The sequence below is a fragment of the Bos javanicus genome, chromosome 8 (assembly GCF_032452875.1).
Source record: "Bos javanicus breed banteng chromosome 8, ARS-OSU_banteng_1.0, whole genome shotgun sequence".
Taxonomy (NCBI): domain Eukaryota; kingdom Metazoa; phylum Chordata; class Mammalia; order Artiodactyla; family Bovidae; genus Bos; species Bos javanicus.
In genome coordinates this window covers 42600069-42617837 of record NC_083875.1, presented here as the reverse complement: position 1 = coordinate 42617837, position 17769 = coordinate 42600069, and the positions used below count along the sequence as shown (strand labels likewise).

Sequence of the window (17769 nt, the reverse complement as noted above, 5' to 3'; positions counted from 1 at the left end):
AAGAGGGAGGGGATATATCTATACATCATATAGATGATTCTCCTCTCTGTACAGCATAAACTAACACAGCATGGCAAAGCAATTTGTTACTCTTAATAAAAATTTTTTTTAATTACAGTATTTGGACTTCTAGGACATGGGCATGTCAACTGCCTGTTGGCTTTCAGATCTATTTCTGGCTCATCCTCTATTCTGCTGTGTACTACAGGCTCCCTTGCCCTCTAGCTTCAGGTAGTTACTTACAGTTAATTGGGCTTCCCTGGTGGCTTAGATGGTAAAGTGTCTGCCTGCAATGCGGGAGACCCCGGTTCGATCCCTGGGTTGGTAAGATTCCCTGGAGAAGGAAATGGCAATCCACTCCAGCACTCTTGCCTGGAAAATCCCATGGACAGAGGAGCCTCATAGGCTACAGTCCATGTGGTCACAAAGAGTTGGACACGACTGAGCGACTTCACTTTCACTTTCACGGTATAAAGTTGGAGAGAGAGAAACAGAAAGACGATCAGATTTTTCTTTCTCTCCCTCTCACCCTTCCTTCCTATGAGTTTCCAGATCCCGGATCCCACTGGTCCCCTCTCCAGGCATCCCTGTGTGGTTCTAGCTCCTGTCAGGCAATGGGTTCCCTTCCTCCCCTGTCCCTCCAACCCTGGTGGAGATAGCAGCTTCCAGCTATTACTGACCTGCAGCTTCCTTTGTTTCTCCATTTCTTGCCAGATTTTCCATCACCCTTTTAACCAATTATCTACATTAAATCCCATCTGCCTGAAATATGCAGAAGACTGTTTTCCTGGCTCTATCCTGACAGACACCATTCTTAGTTACAAGCTATAGAAACCAACCTTGACATGTTGGCAAGAAAGAATTTTTTTTATGGAAGATACTGGAGAGATCAAAGGATCTCTGGGAGGACTGGAGAGCCAGGCTCAGAAACTGCCAGGGAAGGAGCAATGCTCAAAAATCTTCAAGTGACATTGTGTGGGTGCAGGCGTGCTGGAGGTCTTGGGTCCTGCCATGTGCCACCACCAACACTGGGTGTTGGAAGGTACCATTTGAATTGTTGTCTCTGCTCCCATCTCTCAACAGAATCAACTCTAGGCCTTTCCTACTTCTCTATGACATTTGCTTCCAATTTAGAGAGAGTAGAAATGGATAAATCTGATGGTCAATGCCCAGGTCATGTGCCCACTTGTGGCCACAAAAGTATCTGACATTTTCCATTCCTATCATGCGAGATGGGCTCTTTTTAGGCAGAATTCCCTAAATACAGGAGAGAGACTTGGCAGCTGGAGAGACCTTGAGGGAATGAGTGATAGTTGGTCAGTTGTGTCTGACTGTTTGTGACCCCATGGACTGTAGCATGCTGGGTTCTTTTGTCCATGGAATTATCCAGGCAAGAACACTGGAGTCGGTAGCCATTCCCTTCTCCAGGGGATCTCCCCAACCCAGGGATTGAACACAGGTCTCCTGCATTGCAGACAGATTCTTTACCATCCGAGTCACCAGGGATGTTTACTATTAAGAGACATTTCTAAGTATAAAGACAGATCAACTTAAAAAGTATCCACAGATAGATGCTTGACTTAATCTTATAATCTATAGATAATACATTAGAATATGTAATGAATCCATACACCTTTTCCAAAGGAATACCTGAGACAGAAGTAACAATAAAGTTATAAATGACAATCATCAATCAGATGAAATAATTTAGATGAAGCTTATCTCTCTTGAAGAGATGCGGACTGGGCAGATTCAAATGTAAGTAGTTTCTTTGGGAGCTATGGAAATCCCTGGAATCACTGGTAAGGAAGTGGAGAAAGAAAGATAAGAAGTGAGTGAGTGACAGTTGCTCAGTCATGCCTGACTCTTTGCAACCCCATGTAGCCTGCCAGGCTCCTCTGTTTGAGGAATTCTCCAGGCAAGATTACTGGAGTGGGTTGCCATTTCCATCTCCAAAGATAAAGAAGGGAGTGTAAATTATCCATTGAGTTATTGCTCTGGGGTAACTGGATCTAAATCCTCTAGGGAGAACATGGAGCCAGTGTAGAAGACATGCCTCAGAGTCATCCCAGGCGCTGGAAGCTGAGGTTTTCTATACCAACTATATATCCCATGCCACTGAGAGCTGCTGGGGTGGCGCTTAAATTTTCCTGCACTCATATGCGAACTGAGTGGACCTAATCAGACAGAGAAAAGCTTCAGGCAAATAAAAGCTTCCAGGGAGAGGAGTTAAAAGTTGGGCAGGTGTAAGCTGAAAAAGTAAGGGAGAAATGATGTAACAGGGACCCAGCCCCATCTGCTATGGGGGTAAGATGACTATAAAGGTCCACGAGGCACTGCTCAGCATTGAAGATACCGCAGTATCTATGACGGAAGCATTCCTGACTTTGCGACACTGGTGGTCTCAAGACATGGGAGCAGGCAAGCACAATACAGTGGGGACGAGAGCAGTAATAGAGGCCGCCTACACAGCTAGGGGTGGACCTCGGGCCGCTGAGACCCAAGAGGACAAAGACAGTATCCTACTCATTTTTGCATCTCCATTGTCTACGATGGTACCTAGTCTGTATTTGCTTTCTGACTCAGTACTGACCTGTCAGATGCACTCTTGGTGTGTTATATTCACTGTTTCTGTTTCGCGTTATAACCCAACAACCTAGGAGTGTCAAGGTACTCATGATTATTCCTGAACATCTGACTACCCCCAGTCATTCTTCATATATGAAAGTGAAAGTGAAGTTGCTCAGTCGAGTCCGACTGTTTGTGACCCCATGGACTGTAGCCTGCACCAGGCTCCTCCATCCATGGAATTTTCCAGGCAAGAGTACTGGAGTGGGTTGCCATTTCCTTCTTGACGTAATTTCCCTAAAAGTTTTGCCTACACAATGTGCCTCATTTCCAAGCCTGGGCTATCCCTATCAGAGAACTTAGCCTCTGGATGGTCACTGGCAACTCATTCTCATGTATCTTCAGAAACTAAGCTCTTGGAAAGCAGGAAATATATCAGTGTGTTTCACAATGTACACTCCGTGTCCAGGCTAGTGCTGGCACATTCTGTATGTACAAGCTTCATTTACGTCAGTGATTTTTTGGATGACTTGAATAAATGAATAAAGGTTATATATGTTGAGTAATGACCAGTTGCACATCTAAGACATGGCAGAAGTGAGACTTGAACTGCAGTCTGTCTGACCCCCAAATATCTCCTATATTTTGCTGCACATTAAGCAACTTACCTGTCCATGGCAACTAGAAAATTTAACTTGGCTTAAAGGTGAGTATTCTGAGGTCAAAAGTAATGGGATAGGAAGTGTGTAAGAACTTATTATAATCATCAGGCTGAGGTATTATCAAGCAAAACTCTGGACCCAAAGTTGGAAGAAGGTTCTTAGAGGATTTGACAGGAATGGACAATCTTTAAAATTCCCAGAAATGAGAACACTCTTTAACACCATACACAAAAATAAAACAGATTAAAAACCTAAATGTAAGACCTGATACTATGAAACTCTTTGAGGAAAACATAGGCAGAACACTCTGACATAAGTTGCAGCAATATCCCTTTGGATCTGTCTCCTAGAGTAATGGAATAAAAACAAAAATAAACAGGACTTAACTAAGCTTGTAAGATTTTGCACAGCAAAGGAAATCATTAAAAAAACAAGAAAATATACAGAATTGATAAAATATTTGCAAATGATGTGACCAAGGGGTTAATGTCCAAAATATACAAACAGCTTTTGCAGCTCAATATCAAAAAACCCAACCCCAAAAATGAGCAGAAGACCTAAATAGACATTTCCCCAGAGATGCCATACAGCTGGCTAAGAGGCACATGAAAAGATGCTCAACATCACTAATTATTAGAGAATGCAAATCAAAACTACAATGAGCTATCACCTCACACTAATCAGAATGGCCATCATCAGAAAAAAAAATTTTAAGTTAAAAAAAAAAAAACTAGTAGTAGAACTACCATATGACCCAACGATGCCATTCTGGGGCATATAGGTGAAGAAAACCATAATCTGAAAAGATACATGCCCCCAGTGTTCATCGAAGCGCTATTCACAACAGCCAAGACATGGTCTAGATGTGCATCAACAGATGAATGGCTAGAGAAGATGTGGTGCATATATACAGCATACTATTACTTGGCCATAAAAAAAATGAAGTAATGCAATTTGCAGCAACGTGGATGGACCTATAGATTATCATACTAAGTGAAGTTAAGAGACAAATATCGTATGATATTGCTTACACACAGAATCTAAAAAAAATGATACAAATGAATTTATTTATAACACAGAAACAGACTCACAGATCTTGGAAACAAATTCATGGTTAGCAAAACGAAAAAGTAGGGCAGAGGGATACATTGGGAGTTTGGGATTAAAATATATACATATTTATATGTAAAATAAACAGGCACAAAGTAGATAAACTGCATGGCACAGAGAACTATACTCAATATCTTGTAATAACCTATAATGGAAAAAATCTAAAAAAGAATATGTATACATATATATAACGGAATCACTTTTCTGTACACCTGAAACAAACATTATAAATCAACAATATTGAAATAAAAATTTAAAAATTTTAATATCATACCTTTTTTAAAAAATAAAATTGGTGATCTTATTGGAAGGGAGAATATGGGAGGAAGGAGAGGCAGAACATTCTCTGCAGGATAGTGAGATACTTGAAGGAGGCAGGAGTCTGGACAGTGGCAGTGGATATGCAGGACACAGTATCAGAGCATATACACACTGCTATATATACAATAGAGAACCAACAATGATCTACTCTATAGCACAGGGAACTCTGCTCAATAGTCTGTAAAATCCTAAATGGGAAAAGAATTTGAAAACAAAGAGATACACGTATTGCTGACTGTACACCTGAAACTAAGGCACTGTTAATCAACTATAGCTCCAATATAAAATGAAAATTTTTTAAAAAGATTTTACCATTCCAAGGTTTTATACTTAATCTCTAGGTAAAAATGCCCCCTCTAACATCAGTAACAATTGACATCGTTAGCTTACCACACTGATTTTAAAATATTGGAAATAAAGTGATGGTAAGGCACCTGATCCATCTTTTGTTGCTCCTTTAGGCACTGCAGAAAAAGTCATCTCCAAATTCTGGGTGTCAGATGTATGTGGAACCACGTTCAAAATCAGAGGAAGAGGGAGGTATAGTTTTGAAATCTTCAGTCAGAGCAATTCTTCTGCCTTATTTATCATGTTCTCATTCTTTCCTTTTGGCAGAATCGAAGCCTTGCATCCTCCACACATGCACTTCCCACACTTTCTTGATTCTAAAATGGCCAAGCAGCAGCGTAAATTTAATAACAGCTTTTGGTTTGTGGGGGTTGGGAGGGAAAGTGCTCCATGAAATGTCCAGAGATTACAACGTACACAGCTCATTTTTAGAGTGCTAAAATGTGGCCCCAAGAAAGTCTTGGAAGTAACAGACAACACATGTAATTAAATATAAAATCTTCAAGTAGTATTAATGAGGAGCCTATATATTTTGTCCAAATGTGACTACTAGATATAACTACAAAATAGCGGGAACAGCAAAAAGGGGAACAGCAAAAAGAGTTTTCACAGTAATTACAATTTTGAAGAGATAAACATGCATTTTAAAATTTCCTTGAAGCATGTAGACTATTTGGATTTGTTTCTGAAAACTTATAAATTGAAAATTAATAGACTAATCAATATTTAAATATATAATAAAACAGGTGTTTTGACCATCAGTGTAAACTTTCTTGGTAAAAACTGAAGTGAAGTGAAGTCACTCAGTCGTGTCCGACTCTTTGCGACCCCATGGACTGTAGCCTATCAGGCTCCTCCGTCCATGGGATTTTCCAGGCAAGAGTGCTGGAGTGGATTGCCGTTTCCTTCTCCAGGGGATCTTCCCCACCCAGGGATCGAACCTGGGTCTCTGGCATTGAAGGCAGACACTTTACCGTCTGAGCCACAAAGGAAGCTAGATCTAATTTCTATGTTAACTCTTTGATTTCTGGAGGAAAAAAATGTCTGTGCGCCATCACCTTTTAAATGGAAATCCATAAATGCAAAACATCAGATTAACTGTTCATTAGTCACCTTTTGACTCAATCGCTGATTCAGAAATTCAGAAGTGGAACACTGGGTTGTAGTCATCTAGTTCTTGCTGCTTCATTATAACGGTCCAGCCAAGCCCACCCACAGTGCCCACCAACAGAGCTAGACAGGCAGTCAAAGGAGAACACTTTTCTCAAAGGATCAGCACCTGATGAACCCCTCAAGTATCTCACTCTATAATCTGAGATACCACAGGGAGAATTAAAACCAGGACAAAGACATTGAATGTATATACCAAATTAAGAGAAGGTGTGGAAGAAAAACAAATACTTCTGCTTTATTGACTATTCCAAAGCCTTTGACTGTGTGGATCACCACAAACTCTGGAAAATTGTTAAAGAGATGGGAATACCGGACCACCTGACCTGCCTCTTGAGAAATCTGTATGCAGGTCAGGAAGCAACAGTTAGAACTGGACATGGAACAACAGACTGGTTCCAAATAGGAAAAGGAGTACGTCAAGGCTGTATATTGTCACCCTGCTTATTTAACTTATATGCAGAGTACATCATGAGAAACGCTGGGCTGGATGAAGCACAAGCTGGAATCAAGATTGTCAGAAGAAATATCAATAACCTCAGATATGCAGATGACACCACCCTTATGGCAGAAAGCAAAGAACTAAAGAGCCCCTTGATGAAAGTGACAGAGAAGAGTGGGAAAAGTTGGCTTAAAGCTCAACATTTAGAAAACTAAGGTCATGACATCTGGGTCCCATCACTTCATGGCATATAGATGGGGAAACAGTGGAAGACTTTATTTCGGGGGGCTCCAAAATCACTGCAGATGGTGACTGCAGCCATGAAATTAAAAGATGCTTGCTCCTTGGAAGGAAAGTTATGACCAACCTAGATAGCATATTAAAAAGCAGAGACATTACTTTGCCAACAAAGGTCTGTCTAGTCAAGGCTATGGTTTTTCCAGTAGTCATGTATGGATGTGAGAGTTGGACTATAAAGCAAGCTGGGTGCTGAAGAATTGATGCTTTTGAACTGTGGTGTTGGAGAAGACTTGAGAGTCCCTTGGACTGCAAGGAGATCCAACCAGTCCATCCTAAAGGAAATCAGTCCTGAATATTCACTGGAAGGACTGACGTTGCAGCTGAAACTCCAATACTTTGGCCACCTGATGCAAAGAACTGACTCATTGGAAAAGGCCCTGATGCTGGGAAAGATTGAAGGCAGGAGAAGGGGACAACAGAGGATGAGATGGTTGGATGTCATCACCGACTCAATGGACATGAGTTTACTAACTCTGGGAGTTGGTGATGGACAGGGAGGCCTGGTGTGCTGCAGTCCATGGGGTCGCAAAGAGTCGGACACAACTGAGCAACTGAACTGAACTGTGGAAGAAAAACACTAAGATCAAGAATACAGCGATACAGCAGGGGTTGGTGGGGGCAGATATATGGCAGAAACCAACACAAAATTGTAAAGCAATTATCCTCCAACTAAAAATATTTTATAAAAGGATAAACAAGCAAAAAAACACACGCCCAAACTTTACATCATGGAGACTAAGACTAGAAAATACCCTGATATTCTGTTGCCTCCTCTTTTGCCAATAGCTGAGCCCTAATCAACCTCAGGGCCAGAAGCACACTCAGACCCATCTTAACGTATTTCCTCAAAAAACCACTCCAAACAATGGGAAATAGAACCAAGACAGAATTCTTTGCCCCCACCCCTGCCGCTGATATCTCCCATTTATCTTGTATCCGGGCTACACTGAGCTACTCACCATCCTGAAGTGTGCCAGGCAGCTTCAAACATCTGTGCCTTTGTTTCTTCTGTTTCCTCCATCTGTAGATATTTTTGTGTCCTATGTGGTTCTACTCGCAAAAAAATTCCAGTTTTATGAGGCAAGCCCCATTCATATCCTCTAACCATAATTAATTGTTAATAGGTGTTCCTTTATTTCAAGAGTTCCAGCTAGAGGGGCCTGAAGGATCTAGAAGAAAAAGTTTACCAAGTAATGAAAGTAATCATTATATATAACATTTATATATATAATACATTTCAGCCCAAACACAAAGCTGAAGAGGAAAATAATGATGAGATTTATGAACCAGAATTTCTTTCCCCATTTTGTTTATAAAGCTGTAGCTTCTACTATAAATATATAAAAGTTTAGGGTAAGCCTGGATTCCTATTGTAAAATGTAATAAGGATAGAAATTCAAGCATGATATCACTTTGTTCTGGGCTATAAAAACTCTACCAAGGCAGAACATCTTACCTTACAAAAGTAACTTCAAAAGTTAGCAAATATTCCCATTCGGTCAATCCCACCCTGGGCCAACACCCAGAATTATAAGAGGAACTTTTGAAGAGTATGGATTTCTTGGCTTCATTCATGGCCTGTGAGCCAGCATTTTTGGGTAGTGGGTCCAAGAATCAGTATTTTATAAAGGCTCCCCTAGGAGAAGGCAATGGCACCCCACTCCAGTACTCTTGCCTGGAAAATTCCATGGATGGAGGAGCCTGGTAGGCTGTAGTCCATGGGGTCGCTAAGAGTCGGACACGACTGAGCGACTTCCCTTTCACTTTTCACTTTCATGCATTGGAGAAGGAAATAGCAACCCACTCCAGTGTTCTTGCCTGGAGAATCCCAGGGATGGGGGAGCCTGGTGAGCTTCCGTCTATGGGGTCTCACAGAGTTGGACACAACTGAAGCGACTTAGCAGCAGCAGCAGCAGGTGAACTGAAGAACAATCAGGTTTACTGACTTAACTGATGGTTTTAATAATTGTCTGAGCTGGGCATATCAGTAAATGTTCTTTACAAGGACACATCAATAAACATAAGCATTGGCGGGGGGGTGGTCACAATATCTGAATTCCATTTATGATGTCAGTTTCAGGAAAGATACGGGCACCAAGCTTGCTTTGTTTGCTACTTTGGCATTGTAGTAATGGGAGAAAAAGGACTGGAAAAAGTTTTAAGTCTCTAGCAAATTCCTAAAGAATGAAATGCTGACTGAGCTTAAAAGAAATGTTTCATGGCTGTCTTCAGTCTAAACAAGAAAATATTTGGGGGCAAAACTTTGTTAAAATTCACTTTGACTGATTTATCCAACCATGAATAAAGACTGTTTCTTCACACTTTAAAAGGCAGTGTGAAACTCTGTTTTTCTTTTATTTTTCACATGTCAATCACCAAAAGAGCTTAGTTTATAAGACTTTTGTTACATGATGACTACATCTTCTTAAATGAGAGAAGAACTTGGTTATGTTCAAAGAAATAAAAATTAATAGTAATAGAGTTTCTAAAAATTAGAATCCCTGCAGATCTAATTTACTGCTGATTTGGGGCTAATAATTCATATCGTAAAATAAAGGGAGATGTGAACCTAGTAGGCTCCATTAATTGGATGTTTCCTGACCATTCTCTAAGTGCTACTCTATGGGTAATCTATACATACCTGGTGATTAGTCCACTGTTAATATGTTTTCTTGTGTGCATGCCGCAGTGGGAACCGAGGACACTAGGGATCCAAGTGAATCCTTAATGAACCTTAATAGAAAATGATAAATGCGTCTGACTTTTCACATATTAAACTTAACATAGACTTGAATAAAGTGTGGCTGGTAGGTTATAAGAACACCAAAGTGCATTTAAGGAGAATATTTGAAATTGTGTTGCAAACCATACATTTTCATGAATCTCCTTTCTGGGCTCTTTTGTTGTATTTGAGAAGTAAGCTCAGAGGCAAAAATAATACACCAGTTTCCTGAATCCAATCAATAAAAATAGACTTTAACTGTCCCTATAAAGTGTCAATCTGCCTTTTAGGCTATGATAAAGTTGACAGTACTCAGGAAAGCTGATTTAAAAACTATGGCTGTGCTAAGCATGAATAATACTACAATACTGAAATTCTTTTGGTTCCTTACATAAGAATTTACAGCTCTCACAATGCATGAATATGGTTTCCAGAGTAAAGGTAAAGTTGCAACACTCACAATCAGCTGGGCAGGCAAGCAGCTCTGGGCTGTTTTCCGTCTTTGCTCTGCGGCTGTGTAATGCAGACCATGTCAGTAAAGAGAGGCCTTACTGGGCCAGGTTGTATTTTCCAAAAATGGCCACGTTAGTATTTCCAGTCCCATGTGCTCTCGTAGAACTTGCTACTTGCCCAGCAAGAGATAGAGTTCATTTTACCTTTTTTCCCTTGATGAACAGAATGTGAAGAAAGTGATCTCTGTAACTTTGGAGGTTAAGTTAAAAAAGTTGACACAGCTTTCACCCAACTCTCTCTTGGGACACTCACCTTTGGAACCTGGTCACCATATTGCGGGGAAGATGAGCAGCTGTATGGAAGGGCCACATGGAGGTTTTCCAGCCACATCCCAGACAACAGTCAGCGTCAGCTGCCAGACACGTGAGTGCCCTTCAGATGATTCTGCCTTCAGCCTTCCAGTCATCCCACCTGATGTCCAGTAAAACAGAGACAAAATGTCTCTATCACACCCTGACTCTGCCCCACCCAAACTGCAAATCTGTGAGCAAAATAAACCCTATCATTAAGCCACAGGAGTGGTTTGTTTTGCAGCAACTGGAATACCTATCAAGTGTCTTGATTCTATTTCATCTTCTGTCAACAATTGAAGTCACTTTCATCAGGAAAACAATAACTATTTAATAATGATTCTGTCTACAATGATTCATATATTCTGGTAACTGCTGTTTGTCTGCTATGTGTTTGGTCACTGTTGGACTGACATCATATGAGACAGCTCTGCGTGTGCAACTTGGACAGTGCAAATTTATTTAAAAATTATAAAATTAATTCATACTCATGATTCAAAATTCAAACTGTACAGATTTTTAGTAAAGAACAAGTCCCATTTTGTTAACTTCTTCTCAATCTCACATCTTTTCGAGGTAACCATACCAAATCCAGTGTGTATCCCTGCAGACCCTTCCCTGCTTTTCTTTACCTTTACACATACACAGTCACTCACTCATAAATATGTATCTTGAACATCCTCCCGCGCCATAGAGATGATGGTTTCTTTTCAGTATGTTGTTAAAGTACTATCATACATAATACTGATGATAATTATGATCAGGACATAAGGATAAATGTTGATGCTTTTGAACTATGGTGTTGGAGAAGACTCTTGAGGGTCCCTTGGACTGCAAGGAGATCCAACCAGTCCATCCTAAAGGAAATCAGTGCTGAATATTCATTGGAAGGACTGATGTTGCAACTGAAATGCTAATACTTTGGCCACGTGATTCGAAGAACTGACTCACTGGAAAAGACCCTGATGCTGGGAAGGATTGAGGGCAGGAGGAGAAGGGGACTGCAGAGGATGAGATGGTTGGATGGCATCACCGACTCAATGGACATGAGTTTACTAACTCTGGGAGTTGGGGATGGACAGAGAGGCCTGGTGTGCTGCAGTCCATGGGGTCATAAAGAGTCAGACACGACTGAGTGACTAAAGTGAACTAAACACATGTACTGTGGAAATATATGTATGTGCACAAAGACACATGGGCATAGATAGATCTTCACTGAGGAATCTTCATACATAATGGGCTTCCCTGGTGGCTTAGTGGTAAGGAACCCACCTGCCAGTGCAGGAGACAGGGATTCTATCCCTGTGTCAGGAAGATGCCCTAGAGAAGGAAATGGCAACCCACGGCAGTATTCTTGCCTGAAGAATCCCATGGACAGAGGAGCCTGTTGAACTTTTGTCCATGGGGACACAAAAGAGTCAAATACGACTTAGCGACTAAACAATGGCAACTACGTACATAATAAATATTTCCTTTAAATAGGACTGGTGGGAGGGTTAGCGGGAGATGAGGAAGAAAGTATAAATAATGAAAGCATGTATAAAATAGATACACATGCTTTAAAGCACAGGATTCTTAGCTTCGTGCTCTGTGATGAACTAGATGGGTAGGATTTAAGGGTGGGTGGGAGGGAGTTCCAAGAGGGGGGTGATACATGTATACACATGCTGATTCACTTCATTGTACAGCAGAAACAACATTATAATGCAATTATACTCCAATCAAAAAATAAAACTATGCTTTAGAGAAAAAAAAGATAGGATTCCAGGCTTTGTTTTCTGTCAGTGGAAGAAAAATCATACCTGCAAGGTGGCTGCCACCAAAATTAACCAGCTACCCAGATAAATATAAGCAGCTTACACATTTTAGGCCTAAAAGACCCAAGAAGCATGATAATGATCAGGTCGGGGACAAAAGCATTCCTGGAGAGCAAAACTATGGACATTATTTAACCATCATAACATGCGCCAGGTTTCGGGTCACTGACAATAATTATGATTTGTAGAATGATAGATGTCAGCATGGCACTTCCCCAATTCCATCTGTCCTTAAAATACAAATGCTTCCCAGAGTAGATTTATCTTTTCAATTAACCTTCTTGTAGGTGCCAAGAAATTCTTTTGGGTTAGGCTGGTATGAAGGAGATGAATAATAGTGGTATTGGTGTTGATTTACTCACCAGTTATTCTTTAGGGCTGGGCCCTTCCAGTGCTGGGCTAACAAATGAATATTTAGTTGAATATTCTTTTTTTTTTTTTTTTGAAATCTTTTTCTGAGTTTTTGAAATTTCAGGAAATGTTGAGAATCCCTGTTCTGTTTCTATGAAAAAAATTAGGGTATTATAAATAATGGTGTGGCTTTTGTTAGAGGCATACTCACCACTGAAAAGTAGATATCCTGTGATTCCTTGCTTCTGAGACATACCAGGAATTTCCAACACTGAAAAAATGTAGCCATCATTCTCATAGTATTTCCAAAATCAAAGGTACTGGGAAAATGCAAAGAAGTCAGGAGGAAGCCATGTATTCCCCTGTAGAAATAAAAAAATAAATAAAATTAAAGGAATGCCTAAGAAAATTTTTAGCATGCCATGGCTTTTGCAGATCAGCAAAACAAATTATTAAGAAATCTTAAGAGTGGAAAAAAATCAAAGCAAGGCACATTACGAAAGTGCAAGAGTGAGTCAATATTAGTAAAAATCTATTAATATAATTCACTAAGTTATAAGCCAAAAAATAAAAATGACTTTCTTCTCCTTCTCATCATACCCCTCTTTCCTTTCTGACTTACTCAGCCCAAAAGCCAGCATCTAGGGCCAGGAATAGATGGGTGTAGATTAGCTCTTGAGTGCTGCAAGAAGGGCAAACACAGGGGAGGCAGGAGCGGGGCTAAACAGAAGACTGGTTTTACACAAGAATTTTATCACATATGTAACACTCTTAAGGATAATAAAGGTCAGATTTCTTACTCTCAGAGGATGGATATACAAATCTGGAAAGGCAGAAACCTCAAACTACTGAGTTGGATTAAAGTAAAAGTATCACTATAAAGAAGCACAAGCTGGAATCAAGATTGCCGGGAGAAATATCAATAACCTCAGATATGCAGATGACACCACCCTTATGGCAGAAAGTGAAGAGGAACTAAAGAGCCTCTTGATGAAGGTGAAAGAGGAGAGTGAAAAAGTTGGCTTAAAGCTCAGCATTCAGAAAACGAAGATCATTGGCATCTGGTCCCATCACTTCATGGCAAATAGATGGGGAAACAGTGGATGACTTTATTTTTGGGGGGCTCCAAAATGACTGCAGATGGTGATTGCAGCCATGAAATTAAAAGACGCTTACTCCTTGGAAGGAAAGTTATCACCAACCTAGATAGCATATGCAAAAGCAGAGACATTACTTTGCCAACAAAGGTCTGTCCAGTCAAGGCTATGGTTTTTCCAGTGGTCATGTATGGATGTGAGAGTTGGACTGTGAAGAAAGCTGAGCGCCAAAGAATTGATGCTTTTGAACTGTGGTGTTGGAGAAGACTCTTGAGAGAGTTCCTTGGACTGCAAGGAGATCCAACTAGTCCATTCTAAAGGAGATCGGTCCTGGGTGTTCTTTGGAAGGACTGATGCTAAAACTGAAACTCCAGTACTTTGGCCACCTCATGCGAAGAGTTGACTCATTGGAAAAGACCTTGATGCTGGGAGGGATTGGGGGCAGGAGGAGAAGGGGACGACAGAGGATGAGATGGCTGGATGGCATCACCGACTCGATGGACGTGAGTCTGAGTGAACTCCAGGAGTTGGTGATGGACAGGGAGGCCTGGCGTGCTGCGATTCATGGGGTCGCAAAGAGTCAGACACAACCGAGCGACTGAACTGAACTGACTGATCACTATAAAATCATGGCTTTCAATATATGGATGGATGGATGAGTGAGTGAGTGAGCGAAGTCGCTCAGTCATGTCCGACTCTTTGCGACTCCATGGACTGTAGCCTACAAGGGTCCTCTGTCCATGGAACTTTCCAGGCGAGAGTACTGGAGTGGGTTGCCATTGATAGATACAGATATTAATAACATAGAGAACCACACAGACATAAGAGAGTGTACATATATAGGAATTTACGTATATTCTTTAGCTCAGTCCACTGAGAAGGATGTGAAGCAGTGAAACCCTTCAAATCAGAGAGAATTCTTTAGAGACCAACTCTTGGTTTCTAAGTAGCATTTTCTTCTAAGAGGGACCAGAGCTTCTTGGGAAAATGGCTTATTCTAGGGCTGGAGAAAGCAGAACACAAAACAAACTGGAGCATTTTCTTACACCAGAGAATCATTTGGAATTACTCACACCATGAAGGGGATATACTAAAAGGACATAGAATGCCAATTTGAGAAGATCCATGGGTCAAATCTGGGTAAACTGACATCAAAAAGGTAATTTTAGTAACAAATCATAACATGGCAAATTAAATGTTAAAACATAGGTTCATACTAATAAATGAATACAACTTTGACGATGAATGGATTTTTATACCCTTCCAAAGTAACTTTCCATAAAATAAAATTATTCAGTAGGGAAAGGAATAATAAGTTTATAGGAGAGAAACCTGACAGATAACATCTTAATCAACTGATCAAATTGAACATCATTGGTAATGGGACAAATCAAAATCATGTATCACATGATAAGATACAATGCAAAGAACACAGTATTCCTTCTGTGAGATTTCCAGCTCTGATGCATAAGCTGAATGTAATCATGGGGAAATATCAGACAATCTAAAATTGAGAATAACCTACAAAATAATTGGCCCATAATTTTCAAAACTGTCAAGGTCAATAAAGCCTAGAAAAAGACTGAACCACTGTTCCATATTGAGGAGACCAAGGGGACATGATAAGTAAGTGCAAATACAAGTCTTTTCTTTAATAACAGCTTCATGAAGATAAAATTCATAACACATAAATTTCACCCTTATAAAGTACACGCTTTGATGTTCTTTTTACAATGTTCAGAGATGTGCAACCATCACCACCACTTAAAAACACTTTTATCACCCCAAAAAAGAAGCCTTGTGCCCAGTAGTAGTCACCCCTATTCCCTCTCCCAATATCCCCCAATCCCTAGGAACACTAATCTACTTTCAGTCTACGGATTTTCCCATTCTTGGCCTTTCATATAAATGGAATCACATAATATGTGATCTTTTGTATTAATATAATAACTGGCTTCTTTCATTGAGCATAATATTGTCACTCAGAGGTAGAGCATATGATTGCACTTCATTCTTTCTTTTGGCTGAATAAAATTCCATTACATGGAGCTAACACATTTTATCTATTCATCAATTGATAGACATCTGGGGTTGTTCCCATTTTTGGACTGTTATGAATAATGCTGCTATAAACGTGTGTATACTTTTTTGTATGGGTAGCATGTGATTCTGAACTGGGTATTATCTGGATGTGGTTGGAACATATGACAGAACTTGAATGGAATCTACATATTAGATGTTAGCAATGTTTCAGTGTTTAGTTTTGGTGGCTGTACTTTGATAATGCAAGAGAATATTTCTGGTTTGTAGGAAATATACACAAGGTACTTAGAGTTTGTGAATATTATGTCAGCCACAAACTCTCAAATGGTTCCAGAAAAATAGTTATTTGTATTATAGTCACAACTCTTCTCTAAATTTGCAATTGTTTCTAGAAAAAGAGAGCTCACGAGGGAGAGACCACATTCATATAAACAGATACTAAAATATATTTGATAAAATTCAGAAATTATTCTTTTAAATTGTAAAAATAGCTGAATAAATTGACATTTACTTAGCAAATGCATATTTGTTTTGATACATATCTCAAACAAAAGCCAGTATCATGCTTAATAATTAAACATTAAGGTATTCCTAATAAAGTCACAAACAAGGATGTCCATTATCACCGCTATTATATATCATTGTCCTTGAATTTCTAGCTAGCACAATAAGACAAAAATAGATATGAAATTCAAATGTAAGTTAAAAAACATTTCAAATGAGTATGAATGCTTAGTAAGCTCACCAGTTAAATAACACATACACACACAAAAAAATAATTTTTCTATAAATCAAGAATAATCTGATAGAAGACTTAGATAGAATCTGATAGAATGCATCTGATAGAATGCATCTACTTATAATGAAATAAAAAGCCAAAAAGCAAATAAACTGAGAAAATTGGGGGAGATAAATATTCTTTGCACTAAAATAACTACTCCAAGCCATAAAGCCATTAAGAAAAAATAAAAATGCCCTAGTAGAAAAATGGAAACTGGTATGAAAAGTTAATTCTCCAAAAGAAGATGGCAATAGACAAGTGAAAAAAATGTTCACTCTCTTATTAAAATGCAAATTAAAACAACAAAATATTACTTGTTTTTGTTCTTCAAACTGTCAAACATTTTTATGAGTGCAAGTGTGTAGAGAAATCGGTATTCTTGCTGTTGCTGATAATACATCCACACTAGTACAGTATTTCTAGAAGACAGTATGACTTATACAAACTAAATTTTAAATATTATATCTTTTAGTCCAGTAATTTCACTTCTAGGAATTCACCTTAACAAAAAATGTAAATATATTTATGTTCTTGATTCACAGACATAGAAAACAACTTATGGTTACCGAAAGGGAAAGAGTGTGGAAGAGGGATGGATTAGGAGTTTGAAATGAATAGATTTACACTACCTTATATAAAATAGATAAGCAATAAGGATTTACTGTATAGCCTCAGATGGTAAAGAATCTGCCTGCAATGCAGGAGATGGGGGTTCAATCCCTGGGTTGGGAAGATCCCCTGGAAAAGAGAATGGCAACCCACTCCAGTATTCTTACCTGGAGAATCCCATGGACAGTGGAGCCTGATGGGCTAGAGTCCATGGGGTGGCAAAGAGTTTGATGTGACTGAGTATACAGCAAATACATAAGGAACTATATTCAATATCTTATAATAACCTATAATTGAAAAGAATCTGAAGAATATATATATATATATATATATATCTCTCTCTCGACATATATATAACTGAATCACTTTGCTGTACAAATTAACAATACTGTAAATCAACTATAATTCAATAATTTTTTTTAAATTTAGGTTCATGGATGTTTATTAAAGCATTAATCATAATGACAAAAAAATCACAACCTAAATGTCCAACAGCAGAGGACTAGTTGACTAGTCTGTAAAATTTTGATATGACTATAAAAATGTTATATGAAACATGTTCACAGAGGACAGTTCAGCATTATTGCAAAATGCCATCCATAATACATATCCATCCCTATGCTAT

At 39.2% G+C, this 17769-nt stretch overlaps 1 long non-coding RNA gene across 18 annotated transcripts in view; it reads right to left on the bottom strand.

The window, feature by feature from the left end:
• LOC133252648 (uncharacterized) overlaps positions 1-17769 on the bottom strand; it is a 279302-nt gene that overhangs the window by 43279 nt on the left and 218254 nt on the right. For 15 of the 18 annotated variants that reach the window (XR_009738022.1, XR_009738024.1, XR_009738026.1 and 12 more), the window contains 6 exons: positions 12826-12976; positions 10409-10567; positions 10104-10308; positions 9563-9654; positions 7881-7971; positions 5096-5326 (listed from right to left, as the gene is read on the bottom strand). This is a non-coding gene — a long non-coding RNA (uncharacterized LOC133252648). Of the gene's footprint in view, positions 1-243; positions 5327-7880; positions 8091-9562; positions 9655-10103; positions 10309-10408; positions 10568-12825; positions 12977-17769 lie in introns of all 18 variants that reach the window. The other 3 variants (XR_009738025.1, XR_009738034.1, XR_009738017.1) reach the window with 3 other exon arrangements.